The sequence below is a fragment of the Corvus hawaiiensis genome, chromosome 5 (genome assembly GCF_020740725.1).
Source record: "Corvus hawaiiensis isolate bCorHaw1 chromosome 5, bCorHaw1.pri.cur, whole genome shotgun sequence".
In the NCBI taxonomy this organism is placed as follows: domain Eukaryota; kingdom Metazoa; phylum Chordata; class Aves; order Passeriformes; family Corvidae; genus Corvus; species Corvus hawaiiensis.
Genome location: NC_063217.1, coordinates 72229841 through 72252458, shown reverse-complemented (window position 1 = coordinate 72252458; position 22618 = coordinate 72229841). Strand labels below are relative to the sequence as shown.

Genomic DNA, 22618 nt, shown 5'->3' with positions numbered 1-22618 from the left:
CTGTTATATTTGTTGGCTCAGGACGTCCATGGAAGGGGCTGGGAAGGAGCAGGCAGTCCGTGCAGAGGAGGTTGCCTGTTCATCTCCCCCTGATGCACCCAGAAGGCTCTGGAGCACTTCCTTAAAAAGTCATAAAGATCCACAATCACAGTCGGTGCAAGTGAATTCACAACCATGGTTACTTCAGAACATTCTGGGAAGGTTTCATGCCAATGGCTGGTCCTGGACCAGCCTTCTCACTGGTGGTTATTAACACTACTGCTTGTGTTACGTGTGTTATTCTGTAAATTAGTTCAATTATTTAAGTTAATGAATAAGTTGAGTAACGCCAAATAAAATATTCTTTGAGAGGACAACTAGAAGGAAAAGTGAGGCAATTCTTTGCTTGTTTGAAAAGCGTTCACCAAAATAAATAGTTATGTGAAAAAAACCCAAAACATTGTGATTTTTAATCAGACTGGAAAAAAATCTGAAAATATATTTCAAAAATTGTTTTAGAAATATTTCACATTTGTAAATTTGGGGAAAAAACCCCACTGACTAAACAAAGCTTTGGTTGGCCAGAGAAAACTTCAAGGATTTTTTTTCTGTGAGAAAACAAAAAAGTTTTGCTTTGAGTGACCTGAAGTGATCTTTTTAATGGCAGGAGGTGCAGTTATTTACATGACTCAGCCTGTCACTCAGCTGAATTGACAAAGATCACAAGTTGTGACAATTTCTGGGTCGGCTCTAGCCTTCTATCAATTTTGTAGCTAATATACATTGACAGCAAGCACACTTGGGTACAGTGGTAATTGGGCATCTTGTGAATACTTAATGACATTGTTTAATTTGAAATATGTTTTCTCAATTGGTATTCTGATCAGCTCTGCATGGAGGAGGGGAAGCCTGGTTCTGCTCCTAAGCCTGCCCTGGAAAAACAGCACTGGCAGGAACAAATGGGAGCGTTATATCCTGTGTCTTAAAATCCAGGGGAACCGTGGAATGGGGTCACCAGGAATGCCTGTGGGACATTGACTCCCCACACCCCATACACTGCAAGGCTCAAAACTTCCTCCACCTCTGCAGAAATAACTAAAGACCATTAACGTGAAATCCTCTGATTGCAGAGGTATTTTCCCTTTGGGTAAAAAAGAGAGTTTTAATACTTTGTTTCTGGTATATCCATTTTGATACTAAATCTCATTTGAACTAAATCTTTTGCATTCGCAAAAAAGTCTTTCATAAAACTCTCTTGCACAGGACTGTGTAACTGTCTCATCAAACCAGCAGCACTTCTCTCTACAATAGTGCTTTTGCTAATTGAGTCTCTTTTAAAAATCGTAAAAATTATTGAATTTGAATTAATTTTTCAAAAACCTTTAGGAAAATACTTTTGAAGGATGAAATATTCCCCTAATGTACCTCCTATCATATGATTCACTGTGGTGGAATTACCCATGTGTAATTTAGGGCAAAACTGAGCCCTCAGTGAGCAGGTGGACTTAAGCCTGACTTTAGAAATGATAGATGCATTCAACAGCAATAGCTGTAGCTCATTATATCATCTGAAATGTGTTTTAGTCACATAAAGTATTTAATTTAAATGATTCTAGCACTTGTGATAGACAGAACCAGGGAGGATGGCCTCAAATATTAACAGTTTCATTATTCTTTAAGCTGCCAGTCATTAGCTAACTTCTCCCTTGTTAATAGTAATGATTGCATGAGTCTGTGCTGAATAATGGATTGAAGGTTTTCCCCACCAGCAGGCAGGCCAGTGGGCAATTATAATTTAAAAAGCAGGTTAGTAAAATTATATTTGGGGAGCTATAAAAGCAGTTTAAATGGAGCTTGAGCTGTCCTGAGATGCTTTATTAGGCAAAGGATGTTGACAGTAGCAGGACTTGATCTTCACTACATGCCTGAAGCTTGGAAATTGTAGACTTTATAAAAATAATGCTTAACATCTGATTTATCTACAGAGCTGTGGGAAGACAAAGAAATAAGAATGTAATACTTCTTTTTATTTTCTTTTTATCAGCATCTTTCTGCCAAAAGGAAGATTGCCAACGTGCCAGCTGAGAGAAGGTAAGAGAGGCAGAGCCAGTGATGCAAAATGGGATTGGTATGTAAGTGAAGGTTGGATTTCTGCACGCGCACACACGCACACACACGTATGGAATAACTGCAGAGGCAATCTCCTCTTTCAAGAATTCCTCACCGAAGTCATTGCCTGCCTGCCAGGGGAAAAGTGTCTCAAAAATTGATTGTAATTAGAGAGCTAAGTACAGAGCCAGTTCTCCTGACTCCCTTACATGTGCCCTTTCCCCTGACCCTGATAAACACAGCCTGGTGTGTTCATCCTCAAAAGGTGGAATCCTGCCAGGATAATGGGCACTTCAGACTGTTTATTGGAAGAACAGGGTTTCTGGGGAATGCACAGCTTTCAGATGGAGTAAGGCAGACTGGAAAATAAGAATAGATGAAAGCTTTAGTGAATCAAAGTGGAGGAAGACCTGGTTGTGCTGTTTAACATTTGATGTTAAAACATTTGATGTGGCTGAGATGTCAACTGGCTTTTGTTTCTTTGCATAATCTTTCATGCAAATAGGAATGTGTCAGCCCCTCTTTGAGGGGCTGGAGCTGTGCTTTGCTGAATTTTGCCCTTGGTGAAGTAAAATGTACAACTTAGGCTAGACAATTGTTTGTTTGTTTGTTTGTTTGGGTTTTTATTTGTCATTGTGAATTCTGCATAAGCTCAGTCCTGTGGGAGCTGTTGTAGAAGGTGGTAATACTCTCAAAACATGACAGCTTTATCCATGATAACAAATACTACCTGAAACTGCTCCTGCAGAGTCCAGAGAAAGATGTGGGGGGTTTTGTTGAAAGACTAATACAGCAACCAAGATCATCAGCAAGGCTCTGTGAGCCCAATAAAATGGAAACACTGTGTAGTATTAGGACAACTTAAATTACTAAGGCTGGTTGGCATTCTATCCAAAACAAGTGAAGATTGATCTTTGGACACAAGCTGTGAGCTGTGTAAAATTGCCTCTGCTAAATATATGCTAATTGGCATACGAATGAGATTTTGTTAATCTTCTGCTTCAATAAGTAGGTAGAGAAAAGCTGGGAGTGAGTCCTCATTTCTGCCTTATAAGAAAAAAGGGTTGTTATCTTAATAATTTAAATTAGTAAATATGATGCAAATATGTGTTTGTAGATACAGCAAACAATTAGCAACCATTATTTGGTAACAATATACCAAAATGTATGTTCCTGCTTTACTGAAGTACTTCTGAGGATTAAAATTGACAGAAACCCACCCAAATTGTATATTTAAGCTGTTAAATGCAGTTTTGTGTTCCCCTGGTTTCTTCAACCATATGGGAAAATTTTCCAAGAAATCCTGTATTCAGTTAGATGGGGTGTTTTGATGTCCTACTGAGGCATCAAATTCAAGCTGTGGAATAAAATTTGAAGCCAAAAAAGGGCTTCCTTCTGCTTTGTTTTTGACTCAATGCAGTATCGCATTTTTTAACTGCGATAATATAAAGAGTAAATCATTGCATTTTTAAGGGCTTAATGGTGCTTCACACTGAGGACAAATCTTTGTGTCTTTAGGGTGCTGAGTACTATAGCAGGTCATATTTATTAAATTTCAGAAGAAACACAACAATGCAGAACTTGAAACAAGCAGGATTTCAAAGTGTGTGTGTGTGTGTGGACATGAACTGTAATGAGCTGAGCTTTTGATTTTTCCAGGAAACAACAGGCTGAATTCTGGGGGGTGTTTGAGCCTGGATGATTTCTTTCCCTTTGGGCACTACTTTGCATTGGCTGGTGGTGGCTAACAAACCTGTTATTCTCAGGACCCATTCTGGTCTCTGCTTGTGGACCAGGCAGTAAGAAGTGTTATCAAAGGGATCAATCAGCTAAAGCAAAGTCTATAATATAAGGATCACTGACCTGAGAATTATAATTCTGTTTTACAGAGATATTCTGGGTTTATTTTACACTAAATGCAACTTAGTTGCCCTAATGATGAAATGGATAGTACTTTACACAACTTATACATTTTTTAGCGCACCTAAGGCAAAGTTCATTAATTATGTCACAAATCACCTTTGTGTAGTTTCAAAGACAGCATACATTATAAGAAATGTTTAATACATGAACATAATGCTCTGTCTTATTAATACTGTGCTCAGTAAAAGGGAAATAATACATTCTAGAGTGCATATGGATGGATGGATTTACATCCAGTGTTATGTTTTTACACTAGTAAGCATCAAACCCACTCATCCCCTCATGGCAAATGCACTTCTCAAAGGAACTTCTTTTTCCTCTTACAGCAGCCAGAGCTGAGGAATGGCTCGTTAAGTGCCCAGCACGCACCATTAGGTAATGCAGGTAGCCCTTCATGCAAGCTTGGGTAATACTCAGACCCCTCACCTTGGCCTTCACTGCTGCCAAGAGAAAAAACATTGCCAAGCACGGCATTGAGCCTAAGGCAGTAAAATCTCTTTGCTTTCTTGTCTTTCTAGTCTATATCAAATAACATTTTCATTTTCACTCAAACAGAATTACATTCTTTGGATATACCACCCTGTGCCATTATCTGTTTAGTAGAGAAGTTTGTGCCCTAGAGAAAAAACTTTCTTCAATAATACATATTTCCTGTCAGAAGTTTCCCACCCTGCAGGGCAGGTGAAGTGGTAAGACTCAGATCACACAAGGGATTGGCAGAGATGCTGAACCCTTCTCTGCATTCCCAGTGTGTGAAAAACAGAGCAGCACCTTTCATTCATCACAGGATGTGCCTGGTCCGTCATAGCACACCACATTTTTCTTACTATGTAGGCTCAATCTTCTGAAAATGTGGGTATCTTTTATAAATTACCTGAATTCCTTCCTCTTCTTCCTTGTAAGGAATACAAGAAGTATCTCCTATGCCTCTTAGCAGTTTGCATTAGAAATAGAATAAATTCTGGTGTCTATGTTTTGTAATCCATCTGTTAAGATGTAGCTTTTAACAGGGGAAAAGTAATTTTAGTTCTGTTTTACTGTAACTTGCAATTTTTAATGTTATAAATGATGTCCAATTGAAAGCTGGAAGAATGTTTATTTGCTAGTTTGGAGCTGGTGTCTCTAGGAATACTGTGTAGGATCTGTATGCATGGCACCTGCATGAAGAACATTGATGGATGAAGCTTTGTTAGTGACCCTCAGTATTTGTTAGTTTAGCATGAGCCAGGAGTGGCTCCTTGGCAGGCAGGTGGGCTGAGAGAGGAGCTAGGGATGGGCAGTGCTATGTGGGACTATTGGTAGGGCAGCGTGAGGGTCTTCTGTGAGGAGGCAACTCAGTCCCATCTCTTGGGACCCTCCCTGAGCAGAGCCTTGGTGTGGAAGTTCTGGTCTGCCTGTCTCTCCTGCATAACGAAAGAGCATATTTGAAAAAGGCAACAGGAATGAAACCAGGAAACAGCTTAAGCAGCACAGGGCAAAAGGCATTTGCAGGAATGAGAAGTAGCTGGATATGAAGCCCTCAAAAGGAATGTCACCCCTGTGAGCACAGTGTGCTTCCCAGATTGAACTGCGCTGCCTTGAAACAAACTTCACAAACAGAAATTGCAACATAATGAAAACAAACAACCAGAAAATGTTCAGGAAGTCAAAGGATACATCTTTTGCCCAGGAAAAGTAGCTAATGAAATCAAATATTGTGAAAAACGCCTTGTAGAATATAGTTCAGAAAGATGATTAGAAAGGGCCTATTTTTTTTTTGTAAGGGTGTAAATAAAACAGTTTCTAAAGAACAGTTTTCTTGGTTCCTATTAAAATGTTCTGCAGCAGATTTGGGAACTGAGGAAATAATAGAAATAGCAAACTGTTCCGTGTTTTCGTGTCCGAGAGAGAGGCTGTTCAGCAGTTATGTCATAGACTGTTCTTCAAAGCAACTTTGAGTTAGCAAGACAATGCTGACAAGTGGTTTTGTTGCTCTGTTTTCAGTGTGAAGTAGAATTCAGAGGGTTTTAGACTCAGTTCCCCCAAAGAAATGCATCCCATCCTAAATGGAAATGTGGAATTAAACCTATGATGCTTACATCTGCGTTTTATTGTCCATCTGCGTATGCTCTGCTCTGGTACTGGGAGAGCAGCTCATGTCCGAAGGCTTATTCTCCAAGCAATTAATTATCCCTCATATTTGTGTAATTGTATTGTCCTACTTGTTGTAATTGAGCTACATATATTTGGCACTAGACTGCTCTATATACCTTTCACTCCCACGGGTGAGCTGTGTAACAAATTGGTGCAGCCCATTTGGAAGCCAGGGAAAGAAATGTGCATGGCTAATGGGTTCCATGATGTATGGGCAGCCCGTGCTGGGCTGCCTTACTGAGTTTCTTGGCTGCACAGAGCTCCTGATAAATGAGCAGCCTGGCCAAGAATGAGGGCAGACAGGAGATGCTAAATAAGTACTAACAGGCTACACAAAGTAGTATGCTCAGCAATGAGGGCTTTTTTCCATAATTCCAGATAGCAAACTGTGTTAGTCATGCTAATCTGATACAGTATTTGTGACTGCCTTGACATTGTCCATTTAAATATTCAGGAAGCTGCTTCTTTCACATCTGCATGTCCAAGTACATTGTGCTGGATTACCTCTAGTTAATTGAACACCATGTTGTCAACTGTAGTTAAAACAAATGTCATGGGCTACTCCATCACTGAGTGACCTGCACTCATTATACAAAAACTGGCATTCATGAACAGCTCTTTCATGAGGTTGCCTTCAGTTTGTGAGTGACTGAGGGAAGAGTCACATCCCGGCAGCTGTTGCATTCTGGATCTGCTGAGGCACCTTCAGCATGTTGTGTTCATTCAGTTCAAGCAAACAAACCAATCCTCCTGCATCTGGATACAAGAAACTGCCATTTTACTTTGTGGTGACAGATCCTCAAGGCCGATATCACTTGTTTATATGGCAAAAGCGAGATCGATAAACTCACAGGGAATTCAGAGCTCACACATTGCATTTCCTAGGGAGGATTAGCTGAAAGGAAATGTCTGACAGCTCTGTGTCAGCTTTCACATTGCAGGCTGAAATATTCTTTCTTTCCCTTCACAGTCTGATGGAAATGAGAGATGTTAAACTGCTATTCACTTAAATCTTGGCCAGTCATTTAGAAAGAAGTGTTGTATCAACTCCATAATTTTATCTGCCTGGAATATCCTAGACCTTTAGCAATTACTTAGGAGCACATCAGCTTTTCCTGCCAATCAAGTCTAATCTTTAGTTCTACCATCTTTACCCCCAAACCTGCCAATGCATTTCTTAAGCTGGAACCCTGCTAAGGGTTCACAATGTAGATTGATATGAAAGGGCCAGAAACTTCCAGAAATGTTTTGTTCCTCTTTGCAGTTTGAATCTTCTTGATGAAGATTGTCCTTGTCAACTTCACCACACTGATAGGTATTTATTGTGCAGTTTTTACTGCTCCAGTGCTTACATGTTCAGGACAGATGTTCCAGGGAATGCAAGGAGAACCGAGAACTTTCCTAGAAGCCATGAGACAATAGAAATACTAAATTTAGCGTGAGGTCTTCCTGCTCTCTTTTCAAAATTCAGAATGATGAAAATCTAAAATTAATGAACTGCAGATGCAAAAAAAAAGGTTTTGGTTATATTTTGTTATATCACATGGATGAGTTTAGGGCTTTAAGATCTATTTCTAGGCCATAGCTGATGCTCTTCCACTCGTGAAAGTATATTCCCAAGTTGCACAGTCATTGGCCTTGATCTACCAACATGTGTTTTCCTACCAGTTGCTGGCTTGGAACACTGTGTGCTTTGGCAGAAATAGCAGCCCTCCAGTATTTGAAATGGAACAGCAAGCATGAAACTGGATGTAACTTCCTCCCACAATGGGAATGACCCTTCCTTCCTCCAGATGTGCTTTTACAAATATTGAGTTGGAGTAAATTATTCCTTTTCACTCACAAATTCTAGTTTAAGCTGAGTCCTTCCTAGTTGAACTGGAAGAAGCCCTCATAGTAAGATGTAATCATTCTCTTTGTTTTGATGAAGATAGTACCTCTTACCAGCACAAACACACCAAGCTTTGCTTTTAGGGAGGAGGATTTATTTTACTCATTTTGAAGTGGAAGCCGGTAGGTGGTAGACAGCCCTATCTTTTTCTACAAATCTATGCTGATGCTGTTTTTAAAAACAAAATGAATAAAGGTCCCTTAGGAGATGCAGAGTAAGACAACAAATATTTCCTATTTCTTTGCCTTTTTTTATTTAATAACTGCTGATTTTGAAATCTGTCACATTGTGTTTATTTTGATGTGCAAGTTTCCACAGTGTCTTGCAAGTTCCTGTACAGGTAAAGGGCGAGAGAACAGGATTCCCTCACTGCAGGCTGGGCTGAATCTTTCTTCTTAAGGCAAAGTGCTTCTGCTGTGTACTGGGGTCACAGCAAGTGCCTGCATCTCCATCTGGCTGAAACAAAAGGGACCACTGTAAGCCAGAGCCAGAAAGGATAAAGGGAAAGTGCTGTCCCAGTATTTTCAAGCATGAAAAGGACATTAAAAAGTACACCAAAAACTCTTACAATTTGGTTTGAGTGGAATTCCAGCCTGCCAAATGTAGGAATCACTTAAGATTGTCAGTTTAAAAGTAATGGTAATACTGGTACAAAGATAAACTTATTTCTGAAGAACTCCCAGGCTTTCTCTTTTTTTTTTTTTTTTTTTTTTTTTGCTTTAAGGACTTCCTTCATATTTTAGTAGTGAGTAAATCTTGAATTAATTCTATCATAGATAATGGAAAAGCACTTTAGAACATGAAAGAATATTCCACATTCATTTGAAATTCCTCTTAGAAAATCAGTCACAGCGTAATTTATCAGAAATATTAGATTATTTGCATTTTATCCAATTTTGATGAAGTTTTCCATTAATGTGTTTTCTCTGTTTATCCTGGAGATACCATTAAACTGCTAAAAAAATTTTTTTCTGGAAATTAGCCTCTCACGACTTCTTTCTTTTTTTTTTTCCCCCCTCTTTGGTGTGTTTATTTCATGTCCTGTTTTCTAAACATCCCCAGACTTTCAGCCTGCTAACTTAGATATCTTTGGGCAAACCATTTGGCCTCTTTTTCAGTCATCTCCATCTGTTGAGGGGGGACAGTGCTTCCCCATCTCCCTAGGGCTGCATTTAAATGGACTGATGTTCATAAAATCCTTTCAATGCCTCCTGGCCAAAATTCTCCAAGGAAAATCATGGCACAAAGAGCTGTGGATACTGACTACACTTTGAAGAAACTGCAGGCAGCCTCTTTTTGTCTTCTCTCTGTTTACTTTGTTTTTCTGAAATGTTGATGCACTGAAAAGTCAAGCCAGGAAAAATAGGGGGGGAAAAAAAAGCTTTTACTCCTATTTGACACATTTTTGCTGTTGAATTAAAACTTCAGAGAAAATGAAAATAAGAACTTAGATGCTTTAGCTATCTGACCTTTTATCTTTGACTGAGTTCTCAAAAGCATTCGTGAAGTAGAGACATTTCATACATTCTTGTGACATGAGCCAAGTGCCACAGGCTGTTCCCATAACACTGGGGTAGGAAGCCTTTACCTAAGTTAAAAGAAACACCTGAACACCCTGTGGCCATGTTATTATGTAATTATCCGTTCTAGACAAATCACCCTTGCTTTGATAAATAAAAGTACATGGGGGATACCGGCTTCTCCGGAGAGGATCAAACAGAGAAAGGATTTAGAGATCACAAATGCTCGGGGCACACTGGAAATCCATTATTAAAAGATCCTCTGATACCAGAAGAATCTCAAACTACTGATACCAAAGAATTTTTATGTTAATTAGTGGGGAGCACTTGCAAAGGTGGGTTGTGCACTTTTCAACTGGTTCTGACTGACAGGTTCCCTTTTATACAGGGGCATAAAATAAAGAAAACCAGTCTGCCCTTGTATGACAAGCAAGTCACTTCTGAATTCCAAACCTTTTACTTTTGTTCTTGGGCTTAAACTCCTTGGGCTCAGTGCTAATTTTCATCTTTAGTTTCTGTGCTTTGCCTCCCCCATTTTCAGTAAGTGCCAAGTCTGTCACCACACTTCCTCTGATGTGCTCAGATGTGGAACACCTGTTCTGTGTACCAGCTGCTTATCCTTAATTTCTCCTTCCTCTTAAACACACTTGTGCAATAAACTCTCCAAGAGTGATGCACTGAGAATGAGTCCGTAATGTGCATAAATATGTGTCTCTGTCAGTGAATGTTTTTCTGCACACTGCAATTCTAGTACTTAAGTTCCTTCTTTTGTGGTTATTTTTTGCTTTACACAATATCAGGTTTTGCTACCCTTGTTTGCAGAAACCCCCTGTAACATTATAATTAATGACTTTAATGTACAATTTTTAAAATCTGCTTTTTTGCACCTTGCTGTTCATCGTGTTATTATCTGCATTTTTCCAAAATGGCTCTCCATTTGTAGAGCACAAATCACTCAATGTATATATGAATTCAAAGGAACAAGTTAAAGATAATTCCTCTTTATCAGCTATTAATAGACATCTCTGTAATGAAAGATGCTGTTGCTGTTTCATGCTGTGGATTGTAGCTGCCATGGCTGATCACTCGGAATGTGTGGTACTTTCCTGGAAAAAGAAAAAAAAAAAAAAATAAGTGAAAGGTATTTAGTGCTGTGTTCTGCAATGCTGTGAACCTGGGAAGGTGTGGTGGGACACATTATATGTGAGATTTCTAATGCAGTGAAGCCAACAGATTGAATTTATCTTGCTATTACTGTTGTACGAATAACAACAATTACCCATTTTTCCTTTAATTAACTTTGTGATTTTGATAGATACGCTGCTTTTAGAAAGGCACAGACTAAATCTCTGAACTCTGTCTTCTAAAAAATCATCCTCTCTGGGAAAAACTCTTCCAGAGGCCAAGGAAATACTTCATCTGGCAGGTTTTTTGAGTTGGTTTCCTTGTGTTCTTTTCTTAAGAAACTGGTCTCTAATGAGCAGATCTGATTTGAAGTTGCTTCAAGCTTGCACTGGGAAGAGAGAAATTTCTAAGCTCTGGGTCAAAGTTTGAAGGAATTTCCTTTTATCTACACAGAATCTTGTGTGTGATGATTTCCTTGCACTCTTTCGGAAGCCTGTTACAAGCTAACAGTGTCTAAAATAAGGACTGTAGGAATAGACTTGGTAAGGATGGAGAAGCTGGATTTTTTTGCCAGTCTTGCATCTGAAAATACTTTTTCTTGTTATTTCTTTTCTGTGAAGCAGAGATTTCGAGGTGATGACAGTCTGGGGTTTTATGTGAGCTTTTTCATGGAGCTTACCTTTTCCTGCAGCTGGCTCTCAGCCATGCATCCTCTGGAGCATAGGAATGAGGCAGTAACAAGCAATGGGCAGTCAAAGTGTCCTCACTGATATAATTTATTTAAACACCAAGATATCAAACTGCTGCATTGAGATGATCATTGAATAGGCTGAGGACTTTGAAACATGGGAAGGCTGAATAAATAGCTAGTCGATTACTGACTGAAATGGGTGTTTAATTTAGGTGTAATAAAATAATTTAAAACCCAGGTGAGGTCTTACTAGCATAGATTTTATTATGCCTAACTCTTTCAAATAATCTGGTGGTTTTTTCAGCAGCCCCCAACCCCTCTCTGCTTCCTCTGGGTTCCCACAGCATGTGTCTCATGTTAGAGCGTGGCACTCAATTGCTGAGCACTTGAGTAGAAATGCTGCTGCTGACTTTAATTTTAGAATAAAGCCAAATATTACTGATGCTTCTCATCATCCTTAGTTCATTTGTTGAAGTGAGCAATGTAGAGCTCTCCTTCACCACTGACATGAGCTTTCCACTTTCTGTTTCTTTCAACTGATTCTGGTGAACTCCACACCATCTAGATTATGTACAACCCCAGCAACAAAGATTCATTTGGGCAAAAATAGTTTATTTTACTTCACTGACAAAGAATATCTTTGAAAATAAAAGTGGTATCTAGGCTGTTAGGTTTTTTCTTTTTTTTTTTTTCCTCTATTCCTTCTTTTTTCTTTTTTTTTCTGTATTTTTTTCCTTTTTCTTTCTCCAGAAGAGACGTAGTAAGCTTTTAAAAAGTATATCTGTGAGCACAATAAGTCACACACTTTTGTTTTATGTTTGCTAAGGAAAAGGTTTATCAGAATGTTTTGTTGATCTCTGTAGATTCATTTTGTGGAGAAAGGCTGCCAAAATGTCAGTCAAAGCTTAAGGCAAAGCCTATAGCAATCCTGATGTATTAAAACAGGAAAAAAAAAAAAAAGGACTGTGATGGAAACCCTGATTGATTGAATTACTAGAAAGACTTTTTTTTTTTTTTGTTCATATTGTTGTGAGATATTGTTGTGCTGGATCTGGCCTAAGAGTCTTACTTGTGGTGTCAGTGCTGAGAGAGGACTATTTGTAAATTGTGCCAGTACCAGGGTTCATTTGGGATGTTCACCACTGTTCCCAGTTGCTGACATGCAAGGGCATCAAAAGGAAGTGTTGCTCATCTCTTGGGGCTGATGTTTGAGAAATCTGTGGTGCTCTGTTCCCCTTAAGGGTAGGATGTCCCAGTGGTACAGTTAATTTTTGTTGGTGGCATGACTGCACCTACTTTCCTTTTGGAAGGATAGTTGGGATGTGTTATTTATGTCAGGCCCTGTATCAAACCCATGGGCCTCCTCCAGCCCTGGAATTTATGCCGAGCTGTAGGGGAAGAAAGTGTGTGTGATGGATGTGCTTGTTCACTCGGCTGCTCTTGCAGCTTCTCTTTTTTTGTGACACTTGGTTCACCAAGACCTCGTTATCTTGTGTTGCTGAGACATGCAGCCAGTCCCTTGTTTAAGATAACTTAGGCTGCCTCAGACAGCTCAGAGGGAGCAGGGAGTGGAGACCATGGCTTTTGGAGCATAATTACAAGTTCTTGTCCAATTCACTTTGTCACAGTGTCCACCGGAAGGAACACACTGGCTCCACTGTGATGTGCCTGTGATCTGTTGATTGATAGCTTCTCCCCGAGTCAGAAACAGAATCTCCTGATGTTTAGCTTTAGTTGAAGGGGTGTGAAAAATTGATGGCACCGGCAAAATCAAGGCTCTAGTGAAAATCGCTGGTTTCCAGCGAGCATTTGTTAGTGTTTTCTTTTTCACAAATCAAAAACTTTCCGAGATAATGAGAACTGAATTATATATCTTATGAACTTTTCCATGGCACATGCTAATTGTTTTCTTATCAACTCTGCAAATAATTAGCATGCTAGTAGCCTCTGAATATTTGTGTTAACCACTAGCAGACCACCACTAGTCTCTCTCCCTAGACTTGTAAACAAAGGCAAAAAAAGTGATTTTCTTACTATTTATACCAGTTTTTAAGTGGAAGAGGTTAACTTCTGATTTAGAATTGAGTTCAATCCTTTCAGCTTCAAGGGAGACCAGGTTACATGTGTGTTAAGGCAGAGATTCATCTGATAAAACCTGAGTAAGGATCTGCGCAGCTAGGTCCCTAATTACCCAGCTGATTATTGACCCTGTCATTTAGCAGTCCCAAGCCTGGATGGCCATTCTGTCTTTGGCCTCCCTGGGCTCCTAGTATTCCTTGCTTGCCTGCTTTTTTTCTACTGCAGTCCAAGCAAAGCCAGAAATCTTTGCTCGTGCCTCTTTTCTCAGAGCCCTCATTCACAGGAGGAGGATGCACTTACTGATATCCAGCAGCTGTCTTCCTGCTGATATATTGACCTTATTTTAAAATTAATTTCAATGACTGACATAAGACATCTTTTTCCTCCAAATTCTTGGAAATTCCTGTTGGTTTACAAACAAATACATATCTGCTTTCTAGATCCTTCTTTTTTTTTTTCCTTTGCAAAAATAAATGTGAGGTGTATGTTTAATTGCATTAAATTACTTGAGATGGAAGAGCTTACTTAATTTAGTAAATTACTCTGTGGATCATAATAAGGAGGATTGACCTGTTCTACTCGTGCTCTGACTTTCTGATGGCATCAGCAATAAAAAGCACAGAGGACCTATTTTAATCACTAAAATTGCAAAGGCATGTCAGAATGCTCAAGTAAAACAGGTCTTCTGAGTGGATGGCATATTTATGTAAGTGCTTTCAAAGGAAAAATGCTTCTTACGGTTTTATCATTACAACAGCAAAGCATGAGGAATGCAGCAACAAAGTTTTCAATCTTAATTATAAATCAGCTCAATTACAGGTACAATGTAACTTGTTTTCTAGTTTTTGTCCTATAAAATTAAATTATCTTTGTTGATATAAAAGTATAGTACATATCGGTCAAGTAGATTAATTCAAAGCCGTAAGAACTGCAGATTCCTCCTCTTTTTTTTTGTATTTTTAACTACACATATCTAAACAGTGAACTATCAGAAATTTTATGATTTTAATTCAGTTTCTCAGACATTAACTTAGTTCCTCCAGAAGTGAATTACCTAACATTGCTGTCTGAGTAGTGGGACAATTAATTATTAACCAAGTAGAATTAGTGACATGTACATATTTGTGTAGAGGTGTAAGACATTTTGCAGTCCCAAGTCAGCAATTGTAAGCCAAGGGTACGTGCTCAGGTCCTCTCCCTTCCAGGGCAGGGGTCCCATGCAGCAGAGAGAGTGGGGAACACGCCTGGAGCCACAGCTTTTCAAACAGGCTGATATCTGGGGTACAAGGCCTTGGCCAGGAAGCAGAAAGAGACCAAAAATGAAGTAAGTGAGAGACAAAAATCTGTCTAAAATGTACAATTGAGAAAATAGCTGGAAAAAGTATGGTTGCAAATTCTAGAGGAGAACAGAGCCAGTTGTACCTGTGGATTCCCTCTCTAATGAAGAGCTCATTGTGAATTTAATGCATGCCTGCAGTGCATTATTTGAAGTAGATCACTGTAGTTCATCCATGCATTTATGATACTGGAAGTAGTGACAGAATGGGTGTAGGAGCCTGGGAATATATCTGCCTGGATCTTGGCACATACTGAACATCTGGAGTAACAGGCATCTCCATGTAACATTACCCAGTCACTGAGAGAGCTTTCAGCATCATGGTCTAAAACAGCAAATAGCCAAGTACGCCAAGTCTAAACTCTGAGGCTGTATTTATTGCTGTAGCTAGCCAATTCACAGTGCTCGAGCAGCAGGATGGTAATGCACTGGCTGTACTGGGTGTAATTAGTTGGGTGAACAAACAACTGAAATTAGCAGAAAAATCTATTTATGGAAAAAGTCCTTTGTGAATTCCAGCAGTCCCGTGTTTGATCACAGAACAATGTAATTAAAGTTCCATAGGAAAACTGGCTCTTTCATTTCAGCAGGGCTCTGGAATGTGCTTAACGACATCCGTGTGCCAACAGAAGTACCACAAGAGCACTTGCTCACTGATTTTAGAAAACCAATTAATGCAAGTAACATGGATTAAATGTGCTAGAGAAGGTAACTTGTGAGAAAAGGTGTGACTGCATATACAGGTGGGACCTGCAGTGTCCTCAGGGCCTGTTTCTGCAGCCCAGGGGTACAGTCTGCCACAGCTCTGTCTCACTTGCATAATTATCTTCCAAAGTCTTGGCACAGGGAAATGGAAAGGGGACACTACTCATGTATCCTGAGGTGAAGTCAGATTATGGCCAGAGCATGCATAAGGTCTTGGAAGAGTGAATTTTAGACATATGAGGAAAAAAAACAGTGCTGAGAGAGATGTTACCAAGCAGAAAGGCTGGTGAGCCCTCTCTGCAAGGCCTCGGGGACCTGGTATCCCTGTGACTTTGTGTTGCTTAAACCAGACAGTAGGCAGAAGAAATCACATTACAAGGTTGTGATGTTTTATTTAGATTAGTTTCCAAAGAGGAGAGAAGCTGTAATAATAGCTCTGGGTAGCAGTGGATAGAAAAATAAACAGACTTTTAACCTGCCTCTGGTGGCTGAGTCTGTTCACTGGCCTCTCATGTGTCCCCTCATGGACACAGAGTACCCAGGCACTGTCACTATCAGAGAGTGTTGTGTTTCAGCAAACAGAAAGAGAATCATTCATGCCATTTCTGTGGGTGCTATCCCCACATGAGACTTCAAATGAAGGCTGGTGCACTGCTCATGTGTGCTCATGTATTATTTGTAAAACTCTTAGATGCAACAGTGTGTTTTTCTGGAATTCCAAAACACGTCTCCCAGATCTAGTCAGCAGAATCACCTGAACAAAACCATCTGTGTCTGGGTACAGCTTAGTTCTGTCATCGCTTATGCAGGGAAGCAATGCAAGAGCAAGAAGTTGTGGCTGTCCTTAGTATTAACTATTGCCAGGGAGCTTTTTTGAGACTTTTTTTATATAACTTTGTTTTCAGAACTCAGCCCCTGGAACAGCTGTGCTTTTGTGATGAAATTCTCTTACCTTGATTCATGATACAAATTCTTCTCATGCGTCTCCATAACCCAATTATTTGCACAGCACCAAAGAGAATTTTGCATATTAACTAAATCCATTGCTTTCCAAGGTTTAGGGAACTCTAATTATTTTTGGTTAAAACTTTTCTTGGCTTTGTAACTAAAAAAAGAAGTAAAAGCCTTTTTTTGTATTGGCAGTAATTCTTAGAAAGAATTAATCTTTGCTGTATTATTTCAACAGTTTCTCCAGTTTGTTTTTTGGTAAGTTCTGTTACTGTTTTCAGAACATGCATACCAAACTGGGATCCTCTACCGGCACTAAGCCAGGAGAGGGGAGCAGGGGGAGGGTGAGCAGTGGATAAATAGGTAACTGTAGGAATAGTTTCTTCCCATTCTCACCCGCTGTGCACCCTGCATTAACATACAAGAGGAATACATACTCTCAGCAGTGTATTCACTGTCCAGTGTTTCAGGAATTTTTTCCATGCGGAAACGTGAGATTCAGGTATTCCAGAGGGCTTTCACCAGGTTTCTGCGGGACTTTGGTGGTGTCCCCCGTCCGAATTTGTTTTTCTCCTGTAGCAGAATGCTCTGATGCTCCAGTGAAGCATCTCCTCAGATGCCTTTTCCCAGTGCTGTCCCAGTGCCCACGAGAGGTTTCTAAAGTCTGTTATCCTTCCTTTGGCACTGATCCATACCCCAAGGTAGGGAATTATGTGATCAGCTCGGCTGTTTTGCTGCCCTTAGGATGTCAGGGGGGCATCCCTTCCTGATACCTTCAGTTTGCACTAGTAATTAGAAATGCCGTAGTCCTAAAAAGCTCTAGAAATATAATTAAAATCAAACATGGTATTTCCTGGGGCAGAAATTGGCAGTGGTACTTTCTGTTCCCTAGGAAATGTCCAAAGCAATAAAAATTAGGCCTTGTTTGTGGGCAGATGGGAAGCTTCCTGTGTAGGACAGAGGAGCGTGCGTGGCTGTTTCTACCTTCATCTTACCAAGAGAGACCAAAAGGGAAACACTGTTCCAGTGAAGGAGATGTTCAGTCAGCTTTTATCTTCTGTGTGGAAGATACAGTTTATCTGTCTGAGGGATAATTGGACACCAGATGACAGAATGAGCTAATTTAATAAAAAGGCTGAGGAATAGAATTTTAGTGTGCAGCCTTGGCTAATTGTGTTCTGTTTGCAGTAAAAATAATAATACCTTTCTTGTGATGTGGCCATTTTAGCATCTATGTTGAAAATAAGTAGCATAGCAACTTGATAGAAAAAGACATAAAGATCCTTCCTGTATTGCAACCATTTTGATCAGGAGATAAAAATGACCAAGTTGTAGAAGTAGTAATGTCTGGGTCATTTAATCAATTCAACACCAATTTATGACTGTGCAGGGAAATGAAACTGGGAAACAAACAGTCTTTAAGTCCTGTTAACAGAAGATATCCATCACTCACTCTCAGCTTTTCATTTTTTAGGGATATGAATACCATAAGCACTGAACATGCCTCTCAGTTCGTAAATCAGTTTTGAAACAAAAGTTTTTTGAAGTTTACAGGTAATCTTTACAGAACTGCTATATAAACCAGTAATACAGATGCACAGAAAGCAGAGGGAGATCAAATGTTGGATCCATAACCTTAGAATTTGTCGAGTTTTAGGAAGGATGTCACCATTCTCATGGGCTCCCTTGTTTGTTCTTAAGATTTGTAAAATTAAGTGCTATTAAACTTCATCAAGGAGCTGAAGTGACAATCTACCAAAATAATTGAACTTGCTCCTGAGAATCAGTGATGAGTATTTTATGGCTCCATATGTGTGGTGGATAGCAGTTCCAGTATCCCTCTGAGTTGCAGAGGAATTCAAGCTGAGAGAAGCTCTATAGATTCTGCTTATTGCCTCTCTGGTTGTTAAAGGAAAGCACATGTCAAATCAGGCACTGATAGGATAACGCGTTGCCAACAGCAAGATATTTTGAGTTAACATTTACTTATATACAGTATAGAAATGCCAGGCACAAAGCATGTGACTGAATTCCCTTATTCGTTTGGGGTTTTATTCTCTATTGAGATATTGCTCCACAGTCCCTGCGCACGGTGTTCTGGCTGGAAAGGTAAAGCCAAAGCTTAGTGCTCTGTTTCTTTCTACTGGCTTCAGTTTGTCCATCTGCTGAATCCCCTGCCTGCTGCTCTGTCTGACCAGTGTCACCCTGGACTGGGACGGCAGCTGGAGACACTGGGGCTGTTCATGGAATGATGTTGGCAGTTTTAGGAGCTTTGCTCTGTGAACTGTCGCTGAACCAAGTCCTGACCAGCACTCAACTCCATGCCACTGCAGGGTTTGTCTTCTTCAAGTGTCCTCAAAACACTCAAGCATAGAGTTCTGCTGAAGTGGGGGGTTGATTCTGCCTACTGATGATTTCCTGGGGAACATGTAGGATTTTTTCCTCATTTCTCATCTCACTTGTTGAGTTAATGCCTTTAGCTCAAGCTGTCTACGTTTCTGTTTTGGCTGTGGCAGAGGTGATTGCTGATTGTGAACGGGGCAGATGTGGTAACAGTGATCCACACACAGATGTTTCACTGTCTGTCTTGAGGGGAATTTTAGTGGGAAAAAATTTGCTTTCTCAGTTGTTTCTCTATCAGCAAATAAAACTGTCCTCCAAAACATGAGGCATGTCCAAAAGAGCAGTATCTGATGGTGTTGTGCAAGAGCAGCATACCAGTATATGACTCGTGGCTTCTTCTGAACTTGGCCGGAGGGCACTGAGAGTGCAGGGAGTTCTTTTTCATCCCGTCATACTTCCTTAGCATAAACAGAGTCCAGCTCCCAGTCTGTCACTAACCTGCACGTAGAGTCTTCTGCCAGCTTTGTCCATGGGACAAGAGGGATCTGCTGCCCTGAGCACACCTTGCTGCCAGATCAGCGGTGCTTTGGTAAGGCTCCATCTAGCACAGAATTGGTGTGTGGGGGGTGGTAGGTTCAGTGAAATCTAGTCCTGCTTCCTTTGAGATATTCTGAAGTTTGCTAAAGATACGTGTTTTTAAACCTTCACTGCTTCTTGACTGCTTGCAGAAGAAAAGGGTTGGTTTTACTTCTGTTGCTGGCAGACATTTTTGAAGATTGGAATAGATTTTAAGTATCCCAGCAGACAAATCCCTTCCCTCCCTGTCACACACAGACATTACTTTGTCCTGGGAGAGCATTCGGAAGGGAGCTGATGTGTAATCCAAAGGGGGAGCTGGAGCTAGGGAGCTGTGCCAGGGTGATGGGAGTGGAGGAGATGAAAGATCCCTAGAAAGAGTCAAATGAGGAGGGAGAAATGCAGACTGGCTGGCCATGATGTGCCAGAGGCTCTGAGGAAGGAGTTGCTGGGGAAATTATGATAGAGTTCTGACAGCATAGCAGTCTTTTGAGAGCTGAAGCCCAAAAGGACCTTTTTTCAGGGAGATCTGGTAAAGGAAGTGTGGGAGGCCTGTCACTCCTGGCTGGGAGTGACATCACCTGGCTCATGCATGTACCACACACACTGCCAAGGAAGCCACTCCTTCCTGCTGGTTTTGTGCTCTTCAGGGGTCACTGAGCCGGCAGTTGTAGGAAATTAATCAGCTGTAGTACCTGTAGGGCCTCAGGCTCCGAGATGGTAATTTCATTCCTGTGACCTCCCACATAGCTGTGAGTTTGGATGCTTGAGGCTCCCCTCACAGGAGCAGGAGTAGCCACGTTCATGCACTCTGTGCCTGGATGTTCAGGCTTCTCTTTGCTGCAAAGAGCAAGCCGTCTTGTAGCATGAGGTTGGAAACTTTAAGACTTCCTTTCATCTCCTACTGCTTTGAGGTTTCCATTTGCAAACTTGGAGCATTGTTCTTGCAAAGGTGTTGTCCAGTCCACATGCAAAACAGAAGCAGCTTGTAGTGTTAATGCCCGGTTGTTTCGGTTTCTTGCCACGTCTGAATTCTCCTGATTTTGTGATTTTAACTCTCAGATTACCTGTAAATCACAAATGTTTGAGTAACTGATCAAAAGGGAGTATAAATTATACCTGTTTACAGTTAGAGTGAGGTAAAATGTCCTCTTTTCCTCATTTCTCCTTCAAACTCCAATTCCCCACTTTCCACAGAGTCTGTTGCCCTGCCCCTGTGTGTCTTATCCCCTTTCTGCACCTCTGCCACCAGCTCTGCTTAGTTGTGGGTTACCAAGAAGTGATTCTCAAGGACCTGGTTTAGAAAAACTGGTTTTTCTGCATGTGAAAGTATCACCCAGCTCACAGTGTGTGTCTGTAACTGGTCTATCCTAAAGCAGGTGTGTTACTCTTTTAAAGCTTAGTCCAGCAGAAACAAGCAGTGGGTTATTTCACAGTCCAAATGCGATGCCTGGAGCATGGGGCTCTCCTGGATAACTCTCAGGTACCTCAGATCTGAATCACTGATGCCTTTCAATACTCAAATTATCACTTAGCATGTCTCGAGGGCAGGCAAGTGACTTTTTACTGGTCTCTGAGGATTTTACCAGAAATACTGTCTTCCTGAAGCAGTACCTAAAGGAACAATGTTAGCATGTCATGGAAATGACTGTACTGTGATACATCAAAGAATAATGTGCTCAAGTTATGTGCATGCAAGCTATTAGTGCTTCCTCCCCACCACAGAGCAAGCTGTTTATCTTTCAAAAGGCTGAAAACTCTTCATTTTGCTTTCCAGAGATTTCCTTACGGAACAAACAGTATAAATGACACCTGCAATATGAAGCTTTGGGGATAAAAAGAGATAATGTTTGTGCTTAATTTCTTTCCTCCTTCCCATCCATGTCATGTTCAACATTTGCATATGAAATTCATCTCCCACCCTTTCCCATGAGCCTTGTTAGTGTCCTGCTGTGCCCTCCCACACAACTTGGCCAAGACTAAAAGACCTTTAAATCTATCATTGAAAATGTATTTTGGGAACTGCATTTTAGACAGTATTTCTGTTTAAATGAGTTTCTCCTGATTCCCAAATGTTAAAGAAATACAAGATAGAGAAGCTAGCAGAAGGGCAGACCTTGAAGCTGCCAAAGCATGTTTTTTCCATGAGCACACTGCTAGAAATAATATTCCCTGGACTGAGCTGATGAACCTGAAGCTTTAAGCCATGATGTCTGTATTTATGTATGTTTATGTATGTTTGCACTCAATCCCAAGGAACAGAGAAGGCGGGGAAAGAGGGCATTAGGACCACCGTGCGTCGTCTGTTCACAGAAGGAAGAAGCAGCTGCTGCTGAGATTTCTGAACCCTTGCTCTCTGCCTATCTAGAAGCTCAGCTAAGATTACCTTTGACTTGGTATTCTCACAAGGAATTACATGCAGGGCTTTAGAGTATCTTTCTAGCTGTTTTTTATAGTGGAGTTACACATACAGCCCCAATTGAAACTGGGGACCATTTTTACTAAGCATTGTACAGACTTGTCAATGTGGCACTGTGTCTCAAAATAAAAGTGGGAAGCAGCTCTACAGGTGGTTTTTATAATTGCCCCAAAAGGCACTACTGAAAGCCGCAAATAGATCCGGTTTCATCCTTCTCAGCTGAACGCTGTCCCCACTAGAACAGGATGTATTTTGGGCATATTTTAATGTTCTAGCACAGTGATGCCAAACCCTGTGATTAGAACTCACATTTTTTGTAATTTGTGATTGCTGCAGTATTTGACATTTTTCTTCAAGTGTCAGTTTCTGTACTCAAGGAGCTGAATAACAAGTTGCAACTTTCTTTAAAAACAGAAGTTTAAGCCTTTTGTGGTTGCTTCAAAACTGGACTCTTGTCAGTTGGTTTTGAGGAGCAGAATGTTTGTATTCTTTCTTTTCATACTTAAATACTTTTAACATCTGTAACTACTAATCACTAAACTAATTATTGCTCAGATTTTTCAACTAATTCATGACCACGTGGTCATTTGCCATGGCTGCACTACTGAAAAACAAAACCCCTGTAGGGAAAGAAAGCATTTTTGGCATAGCTGTTGGATGAGCCTCTATTAAAAGGTATGACTGCTGAGGCACATTTAGTTTGCATCCCCGTTGCAGTGAGACATTTCTGATGGTCCATCACAACCACCATACCATCTGCTTTTTCCAGGCTATTTATTCCATCCTTGTCTAACCTCTTCCTGCTTTAAAAGCAAGCATGTTTTCTCAAACCTGTTACCAC

The 22618-nt window shown here is 40.4% G+C and overlaps 1 protein-coding gene across 1 annotated transcript in view; it reads left to right on the top strand.

The window, feature by feature from the left end:
- Positions 1-2050: 2050 nt before the first annotated feature.
- Positions 2051-22618, top strand: part of LOC125326473 (bifunctional heparan sulfate N-deacetylase/N-sulfotransferase 3) — a 111380-nt gene continuing 90812 nt past the window's right edge. Inside the window, exon 1 of the mRNA XM_048304767.1 lies at positions 2051-2070. The gene's annotated coding sequence lies outside the window, so the exon portion shown is untranslated. The remainder of the gene's footprint in view (positions 2071-22618) is intronic.